The sequence below is a fragment of the Geospiza fortis genome, unplaced genomic scaffold (genome assembly GCF_000277835.1).
Source record: "Geospiza fortis unplaced genomic scaffold, GeoFor_1.0 scaffold95, whole genome shotgun sequence".
Lineage (NCBI taxonomy): Eukaryota > Metazoa > Chordata > Aves > Passeriformes > Thraupidae > Geospiza > Geospiza fortis.
The window spans coordinates 2,302,243-2,317,293 of NW_005054333.1; the positions used below are offsets into that span (position 1 = coordinate 2,302,243).

General features: G+C 39.0%; 1 protein-coding gene across 1 annotated transcript in view; it reads right to left on the reverse strand.

Moving 5' to 3' along the window:
- The window catches only part of CHN2 (chimerin 2), a 92,626-nt gene that overhangs the window by 68,664 nt on the left and 8,911 nt on the right, over nucleotides 1–15,051 (reverse strand). Inside the window, exon 3 of the mRNA XM_014307316.2 lies at nucleotides 1,139–1,170. The gene's annotated coding sequence lies outside the window, so the exon portion shown is untranslated. The remainder of the gene's footprint in view (nucleotides 1–1,138; nucleotides 1,171–15,051) is intronic.

The following is a 15,051-nucleotide window of genomic DNA, read 5'->3' on the forward strand; positions in this document are numbered from 1 at the left end:
CCAAGTACTTCTGAGTACTGAGTCAGCTGCTTTTATAGGACTACCTCAGTGCTTCTGAAATCTCCTTTCAGAATGATAATAACTAGGGTGATCTTGCCTGGGCAGGTTAACCAAGATGACATCTTATAGTTCCTGTCAGCCCTGCTGCCCCACAAACCCAGGCACGTTCCTGGATAAGAGGCTGCAGCAATGGTTTTACAAGTCCTGCAGTAGGAAGTGTGATGTGTAACTCAAGTAGCAGCTGTCTTCAGCTCTGTTGTACTCCAGTGGCTAGATCTGAATTCCTCATTGGCAAAGGTAATATTTAAAAAATGAAACTTCAGTAATTAGGGGCAAAACTACTGGTTCTTGAGGTTTCTGGTGGTAGAGAAGGATCATTAAACATATATGGTGTGTCTGGGACGGAATAAAAAATAGAACATGGGATCTAAGTAATTCAGCTAGTGATAAGGGCTGGGGTCTCAGCATATCACTCCAGTAAGGCCAAATGCCAAGGCTGGGTGGCTGCTGCAGTGGCTGTGCCTTTCCCCTTCACCTGCCTAGATCTCCATGCTAATGCACAACACAACCCCTTCCTAGTTATTTATTGGCAAAAAGACTGCTGAGCCCAAAGGAATTATAATCTGGTGGTTTGGTATTTTTCTTCAAAGAAAAATACTGCTCTTCTTTGGGTATTTTGGACCTTGTAACTTAAGCAGGGAGAACAGCAGCTACACAAGCAGCAGTATACACATACTTCCACAACTCAGTAGGGTGGTGAAAGCATAGGAACATACACAAAAAGCCAGTGAGAGAGACAAGCTGCTTCTCCCCTTCCCAGGCCAGTGCAGAACCACTAGCAGGTTCAAACAACTACTAAAATCAAAGGAAGGAATAACCTAGACAACATTTTTTGCTCAAAACTCTCCTGAGAGAAGTAAAATAAACATGCAGGCTCACACAACAGCATAATCCAAGGATTGTGACCAGCAGCAATGGACTGTAACACAGCTATATTATTAGGCTTTCACTGTATTATGCTCCCAGTTAAAGGTAAAATAAAATATATTATTAGACCTCCATTGTGCCTTTTTTTTTAATTCTAGTGTAACGACTTTTGGATACACCCAACAGACAATTAAAAGATAAAAACACTTACTCTCTTCCATAATACTTTGGTCTGTTCTCCACCTAAATTTTGAAAGAAAGAAAAAAAGTATTAAAAACACAATTAAATAAACTACATAAAAATAAATTACTCTTGATTAATAAGGAGGACTACTGCACCCATCTAAGCTACAATATTCTGCAGACTCCAAACTGTGACTGGAACACAACTACACAGAACACAAAAATGAAAACAGAAGAGGCGGTTTTATGGAGATATTTCTGGAAGGGAAAACATGTATCAGTGGTCAAAAAATAGAACTACACAGAATTGTATGAAATCTGACCAAATATAAAAAAATATTTTACTGCAGTTTTGCCAATCTAGTATTTATAATGTAGTTTTGTTATATACCCTTTGTATACATTTGTATAGCCATTATTTATATTACATATGCAAAATGTATATATACCATATAAAATATAGACATGTATATACATTTTTTGCCTTTATATGGCAACTGACCCAAAACAAAATGTTTAAAATCCTTGGAAAAACCAGGGTTTTATGTATTTAGACCTAGTCCTAAATTCTGTGAAGTCTCAAGCTTTTGTGGGCCTGACCCAAAGTACACTGGAAGTGGCCAGGAAGACTGCCAATCATTTCAGAGATCTTTGAACCACATCTCAGGGATGCCACGTTGCCACCCAGGAGCTCTGGGCAGGTGTGGCACGGCGAGTCCAGTGCTGCTCCTCGTGCCATTCCCTATGCCGCTCCTGGTGCCATTCCCGGTGCCATTCCTAGTGCCGCTCCTGGTGCCATTCCCAGTGCCATTCCCGGTGCCATTCCTGGTGCCCCTCCTGGTGCTGCTCCTGGTGCCAGTTCCCGGCGCCGCTCCTGCTGCCATTCCTGGTGCTGCTCCTGGCGCCGCTCCTGGTGCCATTCCCAGTGCCGCTCCTGGTGCCATTCCCGGTGCCGCTCCTGGTGCCATTCCCGATGCCATTCCCAGGGCGGCCGGCAGGGGGCGCCGCCGGCCCAGCCTTGGCGCGGGGCCGCTCCCGGGGCGCCCCAATTAACGCGGCCCGGCCAGGGGTCATTAACGCCTGGGCATCATTAACGCACCGCACCCGCGTGTCTGCAGGGAGAGCCGCTCCCTCGCCAGCCACAGTGCGTACCAATAGTGCCATCTCGCCGGGCTGCAGCTTCAGGCTGTGCTTTCATCAGGAAGAGAGACAGAACTTCCTCTAAGATACACATAAAGTGTCCAAATTATTGAAGAAGATTATGTGAGCTCTGTATATCTCCATGAAGATGGAGAATCGGTGGAATTACTGCTTCACATATGCTAACATGTGTATGACAAATTGTGGTTTCAAGACTGTTCCATTCTTTAGCATAAAACCCATTTAGTGATTTTCCCTCAATTTTTCTGACTGGAAACAAGTGCTCTTGTGCATGTTCTCATGAATTCTTATTATTTTGCTCATAAAAACTTTAAATTGGCAAAGGTTTTCTTTTTACTTTTTTTTTTTTCTGAATAGCAAATGCATAACTGTCACATTTTTGATTCTACACGCCAAGCACTGAAGAGAAGCAGCTGACTTTCTACCCTGCAGTCACTAGGGCTACAACACAGCACAAGATGAACAAAAGTCTGTACAAGATAATGAGAATCTTCAATGGAAGCCCTATGGGAGTTCAATCAAGTCCTTACTGTGCTTCTTCCCCAGCTCGGCACTTCTTTTCTAGCACGCCATTAACAATAGCAGTATCATAGCCTTGGAACTCCTGCCCAGGAATAATACCTTGATACAAACATTTCTGAGCTCTGAGGGGCAGGAATAAGAGAGAAAAGAATACACAGAACTGAAGAGAGATCAAAATCAAAGGAATTGCCAAGTGCAGGTGCTGTGTTTCTATGTGCATATACGGGAACTTGGAGAAGAAAGTGCATTAATTCAATTTAACTTTCTATTTTTAAGTAAAAAATAATATCAACAAAAGATGTATTACCTCTGAAAGTAGGTTGTTCATATATTCATCTTCATCAGTACTATATGACTTTATTATCTTGGAATGGTGCAGCCTTCCTGTCATCCTTATAGGCCATAATAATCCTTGAAAGCATAGATTTAACTGGCAACTCAATTAAAAATTGGGTATCAGAAGCTGGGTTATTACATAAGACCACCATGCAATCTTCTCTTTCATGGAAACAAAGGCTACTCAGTACACTAAAAATTAGTGAAATTTACTTAGACAAAAGAACTAAAGCGTGAATTTCATTTAGTAGTCATAATCTGATTCTATTTAAAAATACTGATTTACCTTGATTGCATTTATATACAGAATAAACCCCAACACTTTCAATCTACCTCAGAAAAATGAAAGTCACTCGGACACACCTTCGAGATTAGCTTTAAGCACAGGTTCCCCCATATATGTTTATATATGTAACAACATATATGTGAAGTATAAAAGCAACCTGGAAATAACTCCTTGAACAAAGAGAGGCACATTTTTTTCATCCTTCTCACACTATTTATGCAAAAATACAAACTCTTCCGTGAAATTTTTATCAGTTGACTAGCAACGGACTGAACCACCCTGGATAATGTGATTTCCTCTTTCCCGGCTGTTCGTGAGCTAGAAGATCTGCTCTTCTGACAATCCACACAATCTCTACTTCTCTCTTCTTCCTCCTATTCCATAGAACAGAAACCTTCACTCCAAAACATCTTTCAGTGTTCACATGTCTAAAATCACCCCAACTTCAGTATGGCTTTAGACAGGAAAGATAGTGTAGTATTTCCTGAAATGAAGCTCCTGATCTGTCAGACCATCCTGGTGCCTCAGAATCTAAAAATCCCCTCTTGTGCTTACTGCAACCTTTGCCCTGAAATAACAATTTCTGTCCTAACCAAATTTATGACTAGGAACAAACACAAGGAAACAAAGTTAAAGCAAGATAAAAGATCAAAAATAACATCAGGGTCTCTACATCAAAACCAGAACGTTGGACTGAACTTGGAAATAAACCAAAAGCCTGCACAATTGATGAAGCAGAGGCTTAAAAATATCAAAGGAGCCTGTAGGTCTGTTTTGTGCCGACTGCAGACTCTGTAAAAACTTCAAGGGAAATTCTATATATTCCAGAAGGCAAAGGTGACTGAAATTCAGTTGGGATTAGCTTTCCCTCTCCTGTTATAAATGGGTTTCCACACACGAAGTCAAGCAGATTGACCTGAAAGAACTCTCAGCAGCAGAAAGAGCAGAAAATCCACAGGTAGGGAAGTGACTATTTCCTGTGGTAGGAGCCCAGAACAATCAGCCCTATTCTGAGAACACACACACTTAGGGTTTTTTTGCATAGATAATGCCCATGAAGAACACTTATGTCACTCTCAGTACAGTCCTGACAATTTTCTTGCTGAAAAAAGAGCCACCTTTCCTAGGCAACCAGTTGGCTCTAATGCATAACTCCTCAGACAGGGAGCAAGGGGAGAGATCAGAGGGTTTGAGCAATTTATGGATCCTTACGCTAACAGACAAAAACAAAGTACAAAAATGAGGAAAATTACATAAGGCAAAGTACAGCTCTTCACTAGTGAAAACATATTTTGCCTTGAAGAGCATCACAGCTTGCTTTTCCTTCCCCCATACAGAAGATAAATTACATGGTTTCTCCCTCTCCACTAGAAGTATGTGACAGCTTTCAATTCAAAAGTGAGATGATAATTTTTTGGCTTGAAAAAAGGCATTATTGCCAATTTCAAACCAAAAATGTTCTTCCAGAGTAGGCATTTCTGGCTGCTGTTCCAGAAGCCATGGGGAATATGCTGAAAATCACTAATGAAATTCATAGTTGTATAAATTGTGAAAAACTAGTGAATGCCAGAATTGTTTAAAACTCATGCCACATTGATCAGGAAATAAGATGTATGGTAAAACAACCTAAATCACTACTAATCCAGTAATCTTACAAAGCCAGCAACATTCAATGACATCTAATCTTGATGCATGCTCAAAGAGAAATGAAACCCTGCACAGCTCTCCTGGCACTCTACAAAAGCCTTTGGAAGCTCGTGTTTGAGAGACTCTGCATACTCCAATCTTGACTGCCAGCCTGCCAAACCTGATTGCCTCTCCCCAACCCCCCAAAACCCCTTAATTGTTCACAGTCTAGTTTTACATAAAGTTTTTACAATGTTAGAGCATATCCTTCAAGGTTGTACTTGGATTTGATGTCAACACTGAGAAGAAAATAAGCCTTCTTAAAATGAACTAGCTATCTGAGCTAATTCAATGTATTATGTTTACATAATTTCGAAGTTTACTGAATTTCAATGCACTGGGATTTGTGGCTCCTCTTCTGGCCAGGATGGTTTAGCCCTAGCATGACATATTCCCACTAATGTACAGATTATTGTATTAAAATCCCACACCACTCTGCAAGATAACTCATCACAAAACTACTGGGAATCATGCAGGCAGGAGGTGAGCATTCCCTAATGTGATGGATTTTCATTGCAAGCCCTGACATCCGAGCCACGCTGCACTGAAGAGTTCAAGATACCCTGAAGAATTCTTTCTGCCTAAGTACTACCACGGAAACAAAATAACCCTAATTTCAGAAAAATTTAATTTCTCTTCAGCTTCATTGCACAAGACATATTTCCTTATCCAGTGGCCAGAGCTGAAATCTAGAAATGCTGGAATGAAAGTTTAGAAATCCCCCTAGGACAGCAATTCTCCAAGTCAGACAGGCCAGCACAGTGTAGCATTGTGTACTGTGGACCCATTTCAGCCACTACCTTAATACATCCATGATGAGAATATAAATATTGTTTCAGAAAGAAACAATAAGGTGGGTAGCTGCACCTGGTTCTCTGTTCTTCAAAATATAGAAAGAACAGGGAAACAAGATCCACGAGTTAATGATGTTGGTGTGTTTACTCAGCACAGGCAGTGAGGCATTTTCCCAAAGGAAGTTTAATCTGATATATTTTCTGTTTGGAACAATCCTAATTATTTTTCAGTAACTCCGGTTGACTGGATATAAATATGTTTTTCAGCTCAGTTTGACATAAAGAGAAATAGAAGGGTTGGAAGAGAAGCTTTCAAGACAAGCCCAGTAAAAAACAGACTGTAAAAAAAGGAGTTTATTGTCTGTATTGTTCAGCTTTTGGCAGATTTATCATGAGCCCACTGCAAACTTTATACCTACAATCAACAACCAAAATGGATTAAGGGAAATTGCAAGCCCCTATTAAATGGAATGAAGGAAAACTATGCTGTATTTCGTTACTCCTATAAAACCTTTTTTTTTTGCCTCCACATTTTTAAAGGAGAAAAATTCTACTTAGATCAATTAGCATGTCTAAAATTCTCTCCAAATACGACAAATCATTTCACACCAATGATTCTTAAGCAATTAGAGAAAACATTCTTTTGGAAGGGAAATATTTATCTTTTTTTCTTTTACCTTTTAACCATTTTTCTCTTTATTACCTTATCAGGCTTTCTGGCACCAGTGTTTTCAAAGAGAAACAACTCTGGGTTTTGTAAAATGTTTCACACCACAAGGTCTGTTGCAAATTTTGTCAGTAGGAATAGCAGCAACACAACATCTCTAGTCCCCAGCCAAGTTATGGAACTTACAGCGCCCCTACATAATGAAAAGATGTTTTTCTCCCTTTAGATTTTCAATCACTGTCACGTGTAACTTCCTGAGTACGCTCCTGTACTATGATTGTGTGGTGATGGAGGAGCAAAGGCGTTCCTCAGAAAGAAACCAGCAATGCCCAAGGCCTCAGAACAAATTCCACCTGCACTGCCCACGTGCCAGAAGCTGTGCAGAGAGAAAGGTGGCAGGAATGGTTTGGAAGTGTGCATCTCATTTTATCAGTCAGTCACAGAGCCACAGAGCCACCAGTGTCGTGGCCACTTGAAGGATGCACATTTAGCCACGAGACAGCAAGGGATTACAGTGCCTCCAGGAAAGTAGCTGGGAGCAAGATGTCAAATCCATTCAAAATACCAGAGGGCCAATGACAGACAGATCTCTGCAGAAAAGGATCCTGCCATCGTTACAGATCAATAGATTAACTTGAATCACTGGATGCTGTCTGTAGCAAAAACTGCCAAACCCAGGACGTCATACTGAGGTACAAACCCAAGAATGCAGCTGACAAGACATCTTAGAATAATCCTCTCCTTGTGATGTCCACTCAGTAAGTCTCTAAATGGAATACTGACTGTGGGTTCAACACCACGTCTCACAAAGGTCTGGAGCAAACAAACGGAGCGAGCAGGGATGTAACAACTGTGAAAAGACATGAAGAAAGACTGACCTAAAGAACAGAAGACAGAGAGGGGCTGTTGCAGAAAGGTACAAAGAAGGCTGCTTTCCAGAGGAAATAGATTTGTTGTCTCTGTGTTGACTAGATGTGACAAGAAGAAAGAGGCTTAAACTGCTAAAAAAGAAGAGACAACTTAGAAAAAATGTTAAAATTAATTAAACACTAACTAAATAAGCAGAGGCAGTCAAGAAATCCTCAAGAAGCCTTTTTCAAGGCTTTAAGAAATAGATATGCAAACATATCTTCTTGACCCAGGAATGACAACATCTTGAGTTTCTTCTGGCCCCAAGATAGCACAGCCCAGACAATTCCTCACCTCTGCCTGGACTGTTCTCAGGAGGTAGGGAGAAGCAAGGAGAAGACTTGAACAAGCTGTAAAAATCACATCTCAAACAACAACAATACTCTGCCCACCTCTAGAGGGTTCTCAGGAGAGAAGGAAGCACCGAGAAGGAAGGCACCAAGAGAACTGTTCTGAAGGAGAAAGCCAAGCCTTCAAGTGATAAACTTGTCACCACTTAACTAAATAACAGAAGCCAGTTTAAATCCATCATCATCATCATCATGAAGTGCCAAATTGTGTTTAGTATCTTCTAACAAAATAATTCTGTGGAAAATTTTACAGCGCCAGGGAGAAGGTAGGAGTGTTCGCCACTAGAAAGAATGTAAAATAATATAAGACAAGAGTAAAGAGCACAAAGAATGTTTTTATTAACTGCTGTTCAAAGCTGCACATCTCTGCTCTGATGGCATGCTGCAACCTACAGAGAAGGCAAAATGCATAATGATTCTTTTGCAGAAGGATAACACACAGCAAAGAAACACAGGAAGCTCCACAGATATGACTGTTACTGTAGCACTTATGATTTCTACTCAGTCAAGGTATTTCTACCATTTTTAAAGACAATTTATGTTCAAATAATTTAAAGCAATTGTTTACTTACTTGCTTGTACCAAATTTTCAAAAGAGCTGCTTTAAGCCATCTTTTCTGAGGGTATTTTTAACTCAGGTTTGTTTCCCTTCTATGACCTTGAACAAACTAACCAGCAGCCAATAATCAATACAGCAGACAAAACACTATAAACTCCAGAAGGTAACAAAAATCTCTCCCAACATGGACATCTCTATTGCTACTAAACCATAACATGTTTCTATATATACTCAGCTCTAACAGAAAAGATCAAGATTGAATAGGAAAAGAAAATCCAAATATTTTCTCATGCAGTAAGGAAAATAATGATCCCCTGAACATGAGCTAAAATAAAATGAAATAAATCTTAATCAAGAAGGCTGCTGCTAAACAGTCAGGGGACACAGGGTCAGGTTCAAACAATTTCAACAGCAAAAGCGGGAATCATCTATTTTGTTGTGCAGCTTCCGTTCACACAGTAAGGGCATCATTAAATGTAAAAGGAATATCGATGTTACCCTGAATGCAGGATGAAAAATTTCAATATGACATTTAAACTATGCTCCTTTTTTCTAGGAATTATCTGTGGAGTCATTTAAACAGGAAGAAAAATATTCCCAGCAGCAGCAGATAAATGCAGTAAGCCACATCAATGCTCTGGATCCTTCTGTAACAACTGAGAAGAACTAAAACATTCCTATGATGCATGCCACGACAGCCCACAGTTCCAAAAAGATGTGTGTGACTGAGTGATTTGATCATTCCTGTCTTTAGCTAGATACATACATGTACAGGAAGTGTAGGAAGGAAGACAGAGATGTTTAGAGTTTCTATATTTATTCATATTAGGAAATACAAATTCATCAGTTGCTCAATACTCTGAGTTTCTGGTTTTGACTGGGGTAGAATTAATTTTCTTCACAGTGGCTGGTATGAGGATGTGTTTTGGATTTGTGATGAAAAGACATTTGATAACACAGAGAATTTTTTTTACTGCTGAGCAGGGTTTACACAGAGCCAAGGCCTTTCCTGCTTTTTGTTCTGCCATGCTGGTGAGGGGCTGGGGTGCATGGGAAACTGGGAGGAAACACAGCTGGACAAATGATCCCAAGTGACCAAAGGGATATTCCAGACCATGTGACATCATGCTCAGTACATAAAGTGGGAAGAAGGAGGCAGGGAGGAACATTTGGGGTGATGATGTTTGTCTTCCTAAGTAGCTGTTACACCTGATGGAGCCCTGCTCTCCTGAGGATGGCTGAATGTCTGCCTGCCCATGGGAAGTGATGAATTAATTCCTTGTTTTGCTTTGCTTGTGTGTGCAGCTTCTGCTTTCCCTATTAAGCTGTCTTTATCTGAACACACGAGCTTTCTACTTTTTATTGTTCTGATTCTCTCCCCAGTCCCACTGGTGGGGCAGTGACTGAGTGGCTGTGTGGGTCTTGGCTGCTGGCTGGGGTTAAACCAGGACAATTCCTCATCTTGGAACTTGAAAAAAGATACCGGAGAGCAGAGACAGCAAGACCCCCTTCTACAGGCACAAGGAATACTGGCCTGAATTGGAACAGGTATGTAAACCTGTACAAGCACATAGCTTTTTCACCTACATGTAGGCTTATTGATAAACTTTATCTAGGTCAAGATATGAAAGAGGCTTTCATTTATTTTGGCTTGAAAACTTCTTATGTTCAACACCATGTCTAAATAAAAAGAATCAGCTTAAAAGAGTGATATGTAAAAAGGATATGTAAAAGGAAATAAAAATCTATGAGAATAGCAAAAATCACAAACACAGACACACACACACATATCAAGCACTTCCAAGGAATGATGGAAGGGAGCGTGAAACTTTGCAAAGATTTCAAGCAAACCCAGAGGGATAATTAGCACGTTCATCAGTCCATAAAGACAGCTACCTACAGTTTGTGCTCATCAAACAAGTCAGAGCTTGCCATCACGTCTTCCAAAAAGATGGTTTTAACTTTTCCATTTCACAGTGATCAATGAACGCACCGACTGGTTCATACTGTATTCCTCTGATGAAGATGAGCACTAGTCTAATTTGCAAATCATAACCTAAACTATTAGTAAATCAAAACTGAGGAAAGTCAAGTGAAACAGATAAACCTCTTCTAGTTTTGCTTAGCTGTAACTACTTAACTGAAATATTTACTATCATGCCTGCAGAATAATTAGGAAGCCTTCTTCTCTGTTCAGTAGTCAATGGACTGTTAAAATGAGAATGATGTGGCTTCGTCTGAGTGCTCCACCACCTCACTACTGCAGGAGACACAGACTGTTCATGGACTCTAGGAGAGATGAGATTTCCTGTCAGTCACTAAAATGCCTTGGAAAAAAGCACCAGCAATTTTCTCTGATATGATGAATACAAGAGAATTTTGGGCAAGCAATATTCCAGCCCCCTTCCTTCTTTTCCTTCAGCTGCAAACCACAGGCATTCTGTGGGGCAAAATTCACTATGGAGATACTACAGAAAAAAACATGTTTATTTAGAAATTAGAAATACCTGCAGGTTGCCAGTTTAGAGGGATGCTGGATACAATATATTTTGACATTCCACAGGCCCTCTGCACCAGCTAAACTGAACACGCTTCCTGGCCTTCAACTATTCTCAGCCACCATCAGGGCAGCCAGGCTTCCCACTCCCTTGCTATGGGTTTCAGCTGAAGAACTTTCCTCCTTTTGTCAATGTCTATCCAAAATTGCTCTTTAGCTTCATTTTCCCACAGACTACTGCTGTGTCCTCTTTGTTTCTATCATAAAGAGGATTATAAACACACAATTAAAGCATCAGCAATATTATAAGAATTTGAAAATATAGGCTCCATTAAGTCTTATATGTACAAACATTTTCATTAACACAAACAGTTTTCAGCACTATTTTGCTCATTTTCACTTAATTGCTGGCTAATGGGGTCTCTTGGTGTGTCACTGTGTGTGTTCTGAGGTTTCTTTCTAAGGGAAAGATAATATAATATTCTGAATTATCTCAGATAAGCTCTGAGGACTGACAGTAAAAGACACCTCGTGGCAGTGTCTGACTTTTTGCAGTAGAGTGATTTGAACAAGTGCCATGAAAATTCCCATTTACTCCCATTATTTACCACCAATTTTATGGCCAATTTCAATGCCCTATTACAGCTCTCTAGTACTTTACCACAGCATAGAAATTGTTTTTAGAAAGATGAGGGCAGAGGCAAAGAGGAAATATTCAGCTTGTAAAGGTCAATAAGTGAGTAGAAGAAGAGAATTCATGGAAGACTTATTGCAAGGATTAAATATTTATTATCCACTCAGATAAACTATTCAATATCTTAGTAAGGCTGAATTTTAACAACTTTGCTCAAGCTTGCTTCATCACAAACTTTTCCTAATGCACAAATATAAAGTATTGTTGTATCTGAAAGAAGGACTGATACAAGTACCAGTGTTTTTAATACTGCAGTTGTTTAAATGACTCTCTTCTAATTGCATTGTTCTCAGCTTGAATCTCATGCTTCAGAAGAAACTTTGGGGAGAACTGAGCAAATTTGCAACGGGTCAGTTTTGGAGAAGTTCAATAATCCTGTATATTTGCAGCCAGTAATGCACAAGAGGGCAACAGCTTTAGAGACCTGCTAGTGAGCATTTCAACAGGTATGCTCCATGAAATGCTGCTATTTGTACACTTGTTTTGATAAATCTAGATAATAGATACCCAGAGAGTCAGAACAGTTTCTGACCCTCTGGATGGTTAAAGACTCTCAGCAGCACACTCTAATATGCCATCATTATTTTAATCTCTTACAATGACTTAGGCAAAAAGAAAAAGCTTTTTTTTTTCAGAGAACAGTCTCCCTTTTGAAATTGTATTTGGTTTTAGTCAAGAAACCATAATTTTTATGCTGTAAAGGCAGAAACAACGATCTCTCACTTCTGACACAACCTATTTGGAATTCAGAATGACAAGGAAGGCAATTAACTGACATTTTTCTACACAATAATATAAGTTAGGGCTCTAAGGCTTTGTCTACACTAGGGAAATTTAGACGAGTTTCTCAGTGTTGCTGACAATGGCTTGGCCAGGGCACTGTTAGGAATGTGGAAGGTCTAATGCAGACAAATTCACCAGCCTCAAAAATTGCTATCAGCAATTAAGGACTTCTTGGAACAAAATGGGAATACTATTCACAGGTATGAATATTTCTACACAAATAACCCAAAAAGCCATGAGTAAGTCTCATTCACTCTTTGAAAAAAAATTTGAATGTGCCTATTGTTTAACCAAAAATAGTCCAAACTAATGTCACCATCCTTCCTTAATTCTTTTACTTTGTTAAAGACTCAATTTCTTAAAAAGATATTTTAACTTTGAATAATCTATTCCTGAAATAATTCTTAAAATTAAGAATAATTTGACATGTTCCTTTTGAATAAAACAAAGAAGTTGAAAGCTTGAGTTATTTTCTGAGAATGTAATTTTTTCATAAGCATTTCTGTAGAATAAACCCTAAAAGACACCTTACAATATGACTTCCTCACAACATGGATGGGATTCTTTGGTGCCTATCACCACACCACTCAATATTTAAAAGCTACTCCTCCACCTGAACAGCGCTTTCAAACAGAACTTTTTCTATTTAAAAGCTAAATCATTAAAACACTGCTGGAAGGAATATGGTTACAAATGAGGATATTGGCAGAAATCCAATGTTATTGGGAAGGTAGGATATTCACACTAGTCCACTGCCAGTGATGATTAATTAGATGTTGGATACCCGAAGCCTGAATGGCTCATTCAATATGATTCCCATTTCTTTTGCTGACAAGATATTTACGCAACCAAAAGAAGAAAAGGCAAATTATGATAGCAAAGCTCAAAGACACAAAGATATAAACGTTCATGTTTTATTTACAGTCCCAGCTTTTAGTCTGGTGGTGTACATATCAAGAGAGGTGATTTCTGTCTCTGCAGTATAGTTTATCAAGGAATCTGCATAAATTAGATGGTAGAACTGCAGAGATCTGAGGCTGAAACCTCTGTGACTATGGAGCAACAGAGAAGTAATGGAAGAGCAAACGAATGTGGAGAACGTGAAAGATGACAATGGAAAAGATGGAGAACAATGAAAATGCTAAATGGTGAAAGGAAAAAAAAATCAACCTATCCTTGTTTATGTGTTGTTACAGATTTGGTTTGCAGCAGATGCTTTGTCTTCCTTGCAAACAGTGTAGAATTTTCCAATTATAAAAGACATCTTCCCACAAGCATGAAGGATTTCAAATTATTTGCAATTTTTAGATTTGTTTGAATTAGTTTGAATACTAAATTACACATGGGAACACCCTCAGCAAAGTCCACTTCCTATGATATGCACAAGGAGAGACAAATCTTTTCTGTCAGCCACACATCCTGCTGACACCTCTCCAGATACTGGATAACCATCATTTAGCTGTGTACTAAATAACTACTGTATTTCCAATTAATTACTATTAATTAATAAACAACTCAAAATTAGCTTTTGAGATCTTTCTATGTAACTGGCAAACTCAGTATTAATAAAACACCACCTTTAGTGAACAAGCCTTTCAAATAATCAGATGACAGTGAAATCAAACTAGAATCGAGAAAAAGAACCCCAAAACACCCACATTACAGACTGAATGCTAAGAAAAAGGTAATATGTGCCATAGGAACAGAGACCTGAATTTCCTCTCTAAGATAATCTGTGATGCTCTATAAAACCACTGTGTAGTTCTACTTCATAATACAAACTGATAATATGAACCACATATTTGTGTATGTTGACATCTTCTAGGTATCAGGACATCCCATCTGCCCCACCTCTCCAGCTATATGCAAAAATAATGCACATCAGCAGTGTCATGGTGGATTTTTGGCTCTTGGGTCGGAGAATCTGTGTTTCTGGCAATCTGGCTGTGAACACATACAACTGAGCTACACAAAGTAGGTCAAATCCAAGTAACAGGAATGAAAGATCTGGGGATTTGTACTGCTTTATACACCAACACCTAAACAAAGTCTCTGTATTTTCAGCTGTTTGACTAACTTAAGACAAAAGACCAAACAACTCAAAATAGGACTCTGCAGTCTATGAAGTGAGCAGCTGAAGATGGTCCATTAGTTAGAACCAAACCCAGACTATGTGAAACAGGCGTCTTTTGCTTATTTTGTTATGTCCTCCTATGTCAATTATATGTTTATTTAAGTAATAAGACCTTAGCTTCTTTCTGCAAATCTTTGGAGGTGACCTGAATATGTATGGTGTTTAAACATTATGTAAAGAGGATAAATTCTGTTGTACATAACATGGTCTTGAGTTCAAAGAAAAAAGTTAGATACAGCACACTGGTAAGGAGCTCACAGCTGCACATTCACTTCCCTTGTGTATATAACCTTGTTTCTAGAAAAAGAATACAATTGCTACATTACTTAGACTATTTTACCTTGATTCAAATTTTCTCTCATGGAGGCAAAATAGAAAATGCTTAAATTTGAGTTAACATAATATATTTTGGATTAAACTTTTACAATTAACTTGTATGCCCACAAAGATGAGTTCATATTGTAGACATGGTTTTCTAAGCATTCAGTGCTTATTAATCAGCTTTTCTAAACACAAGTCCTTCCTCAAAGTAGTCTCAATATGAAATAGGTAAAATGGATAAA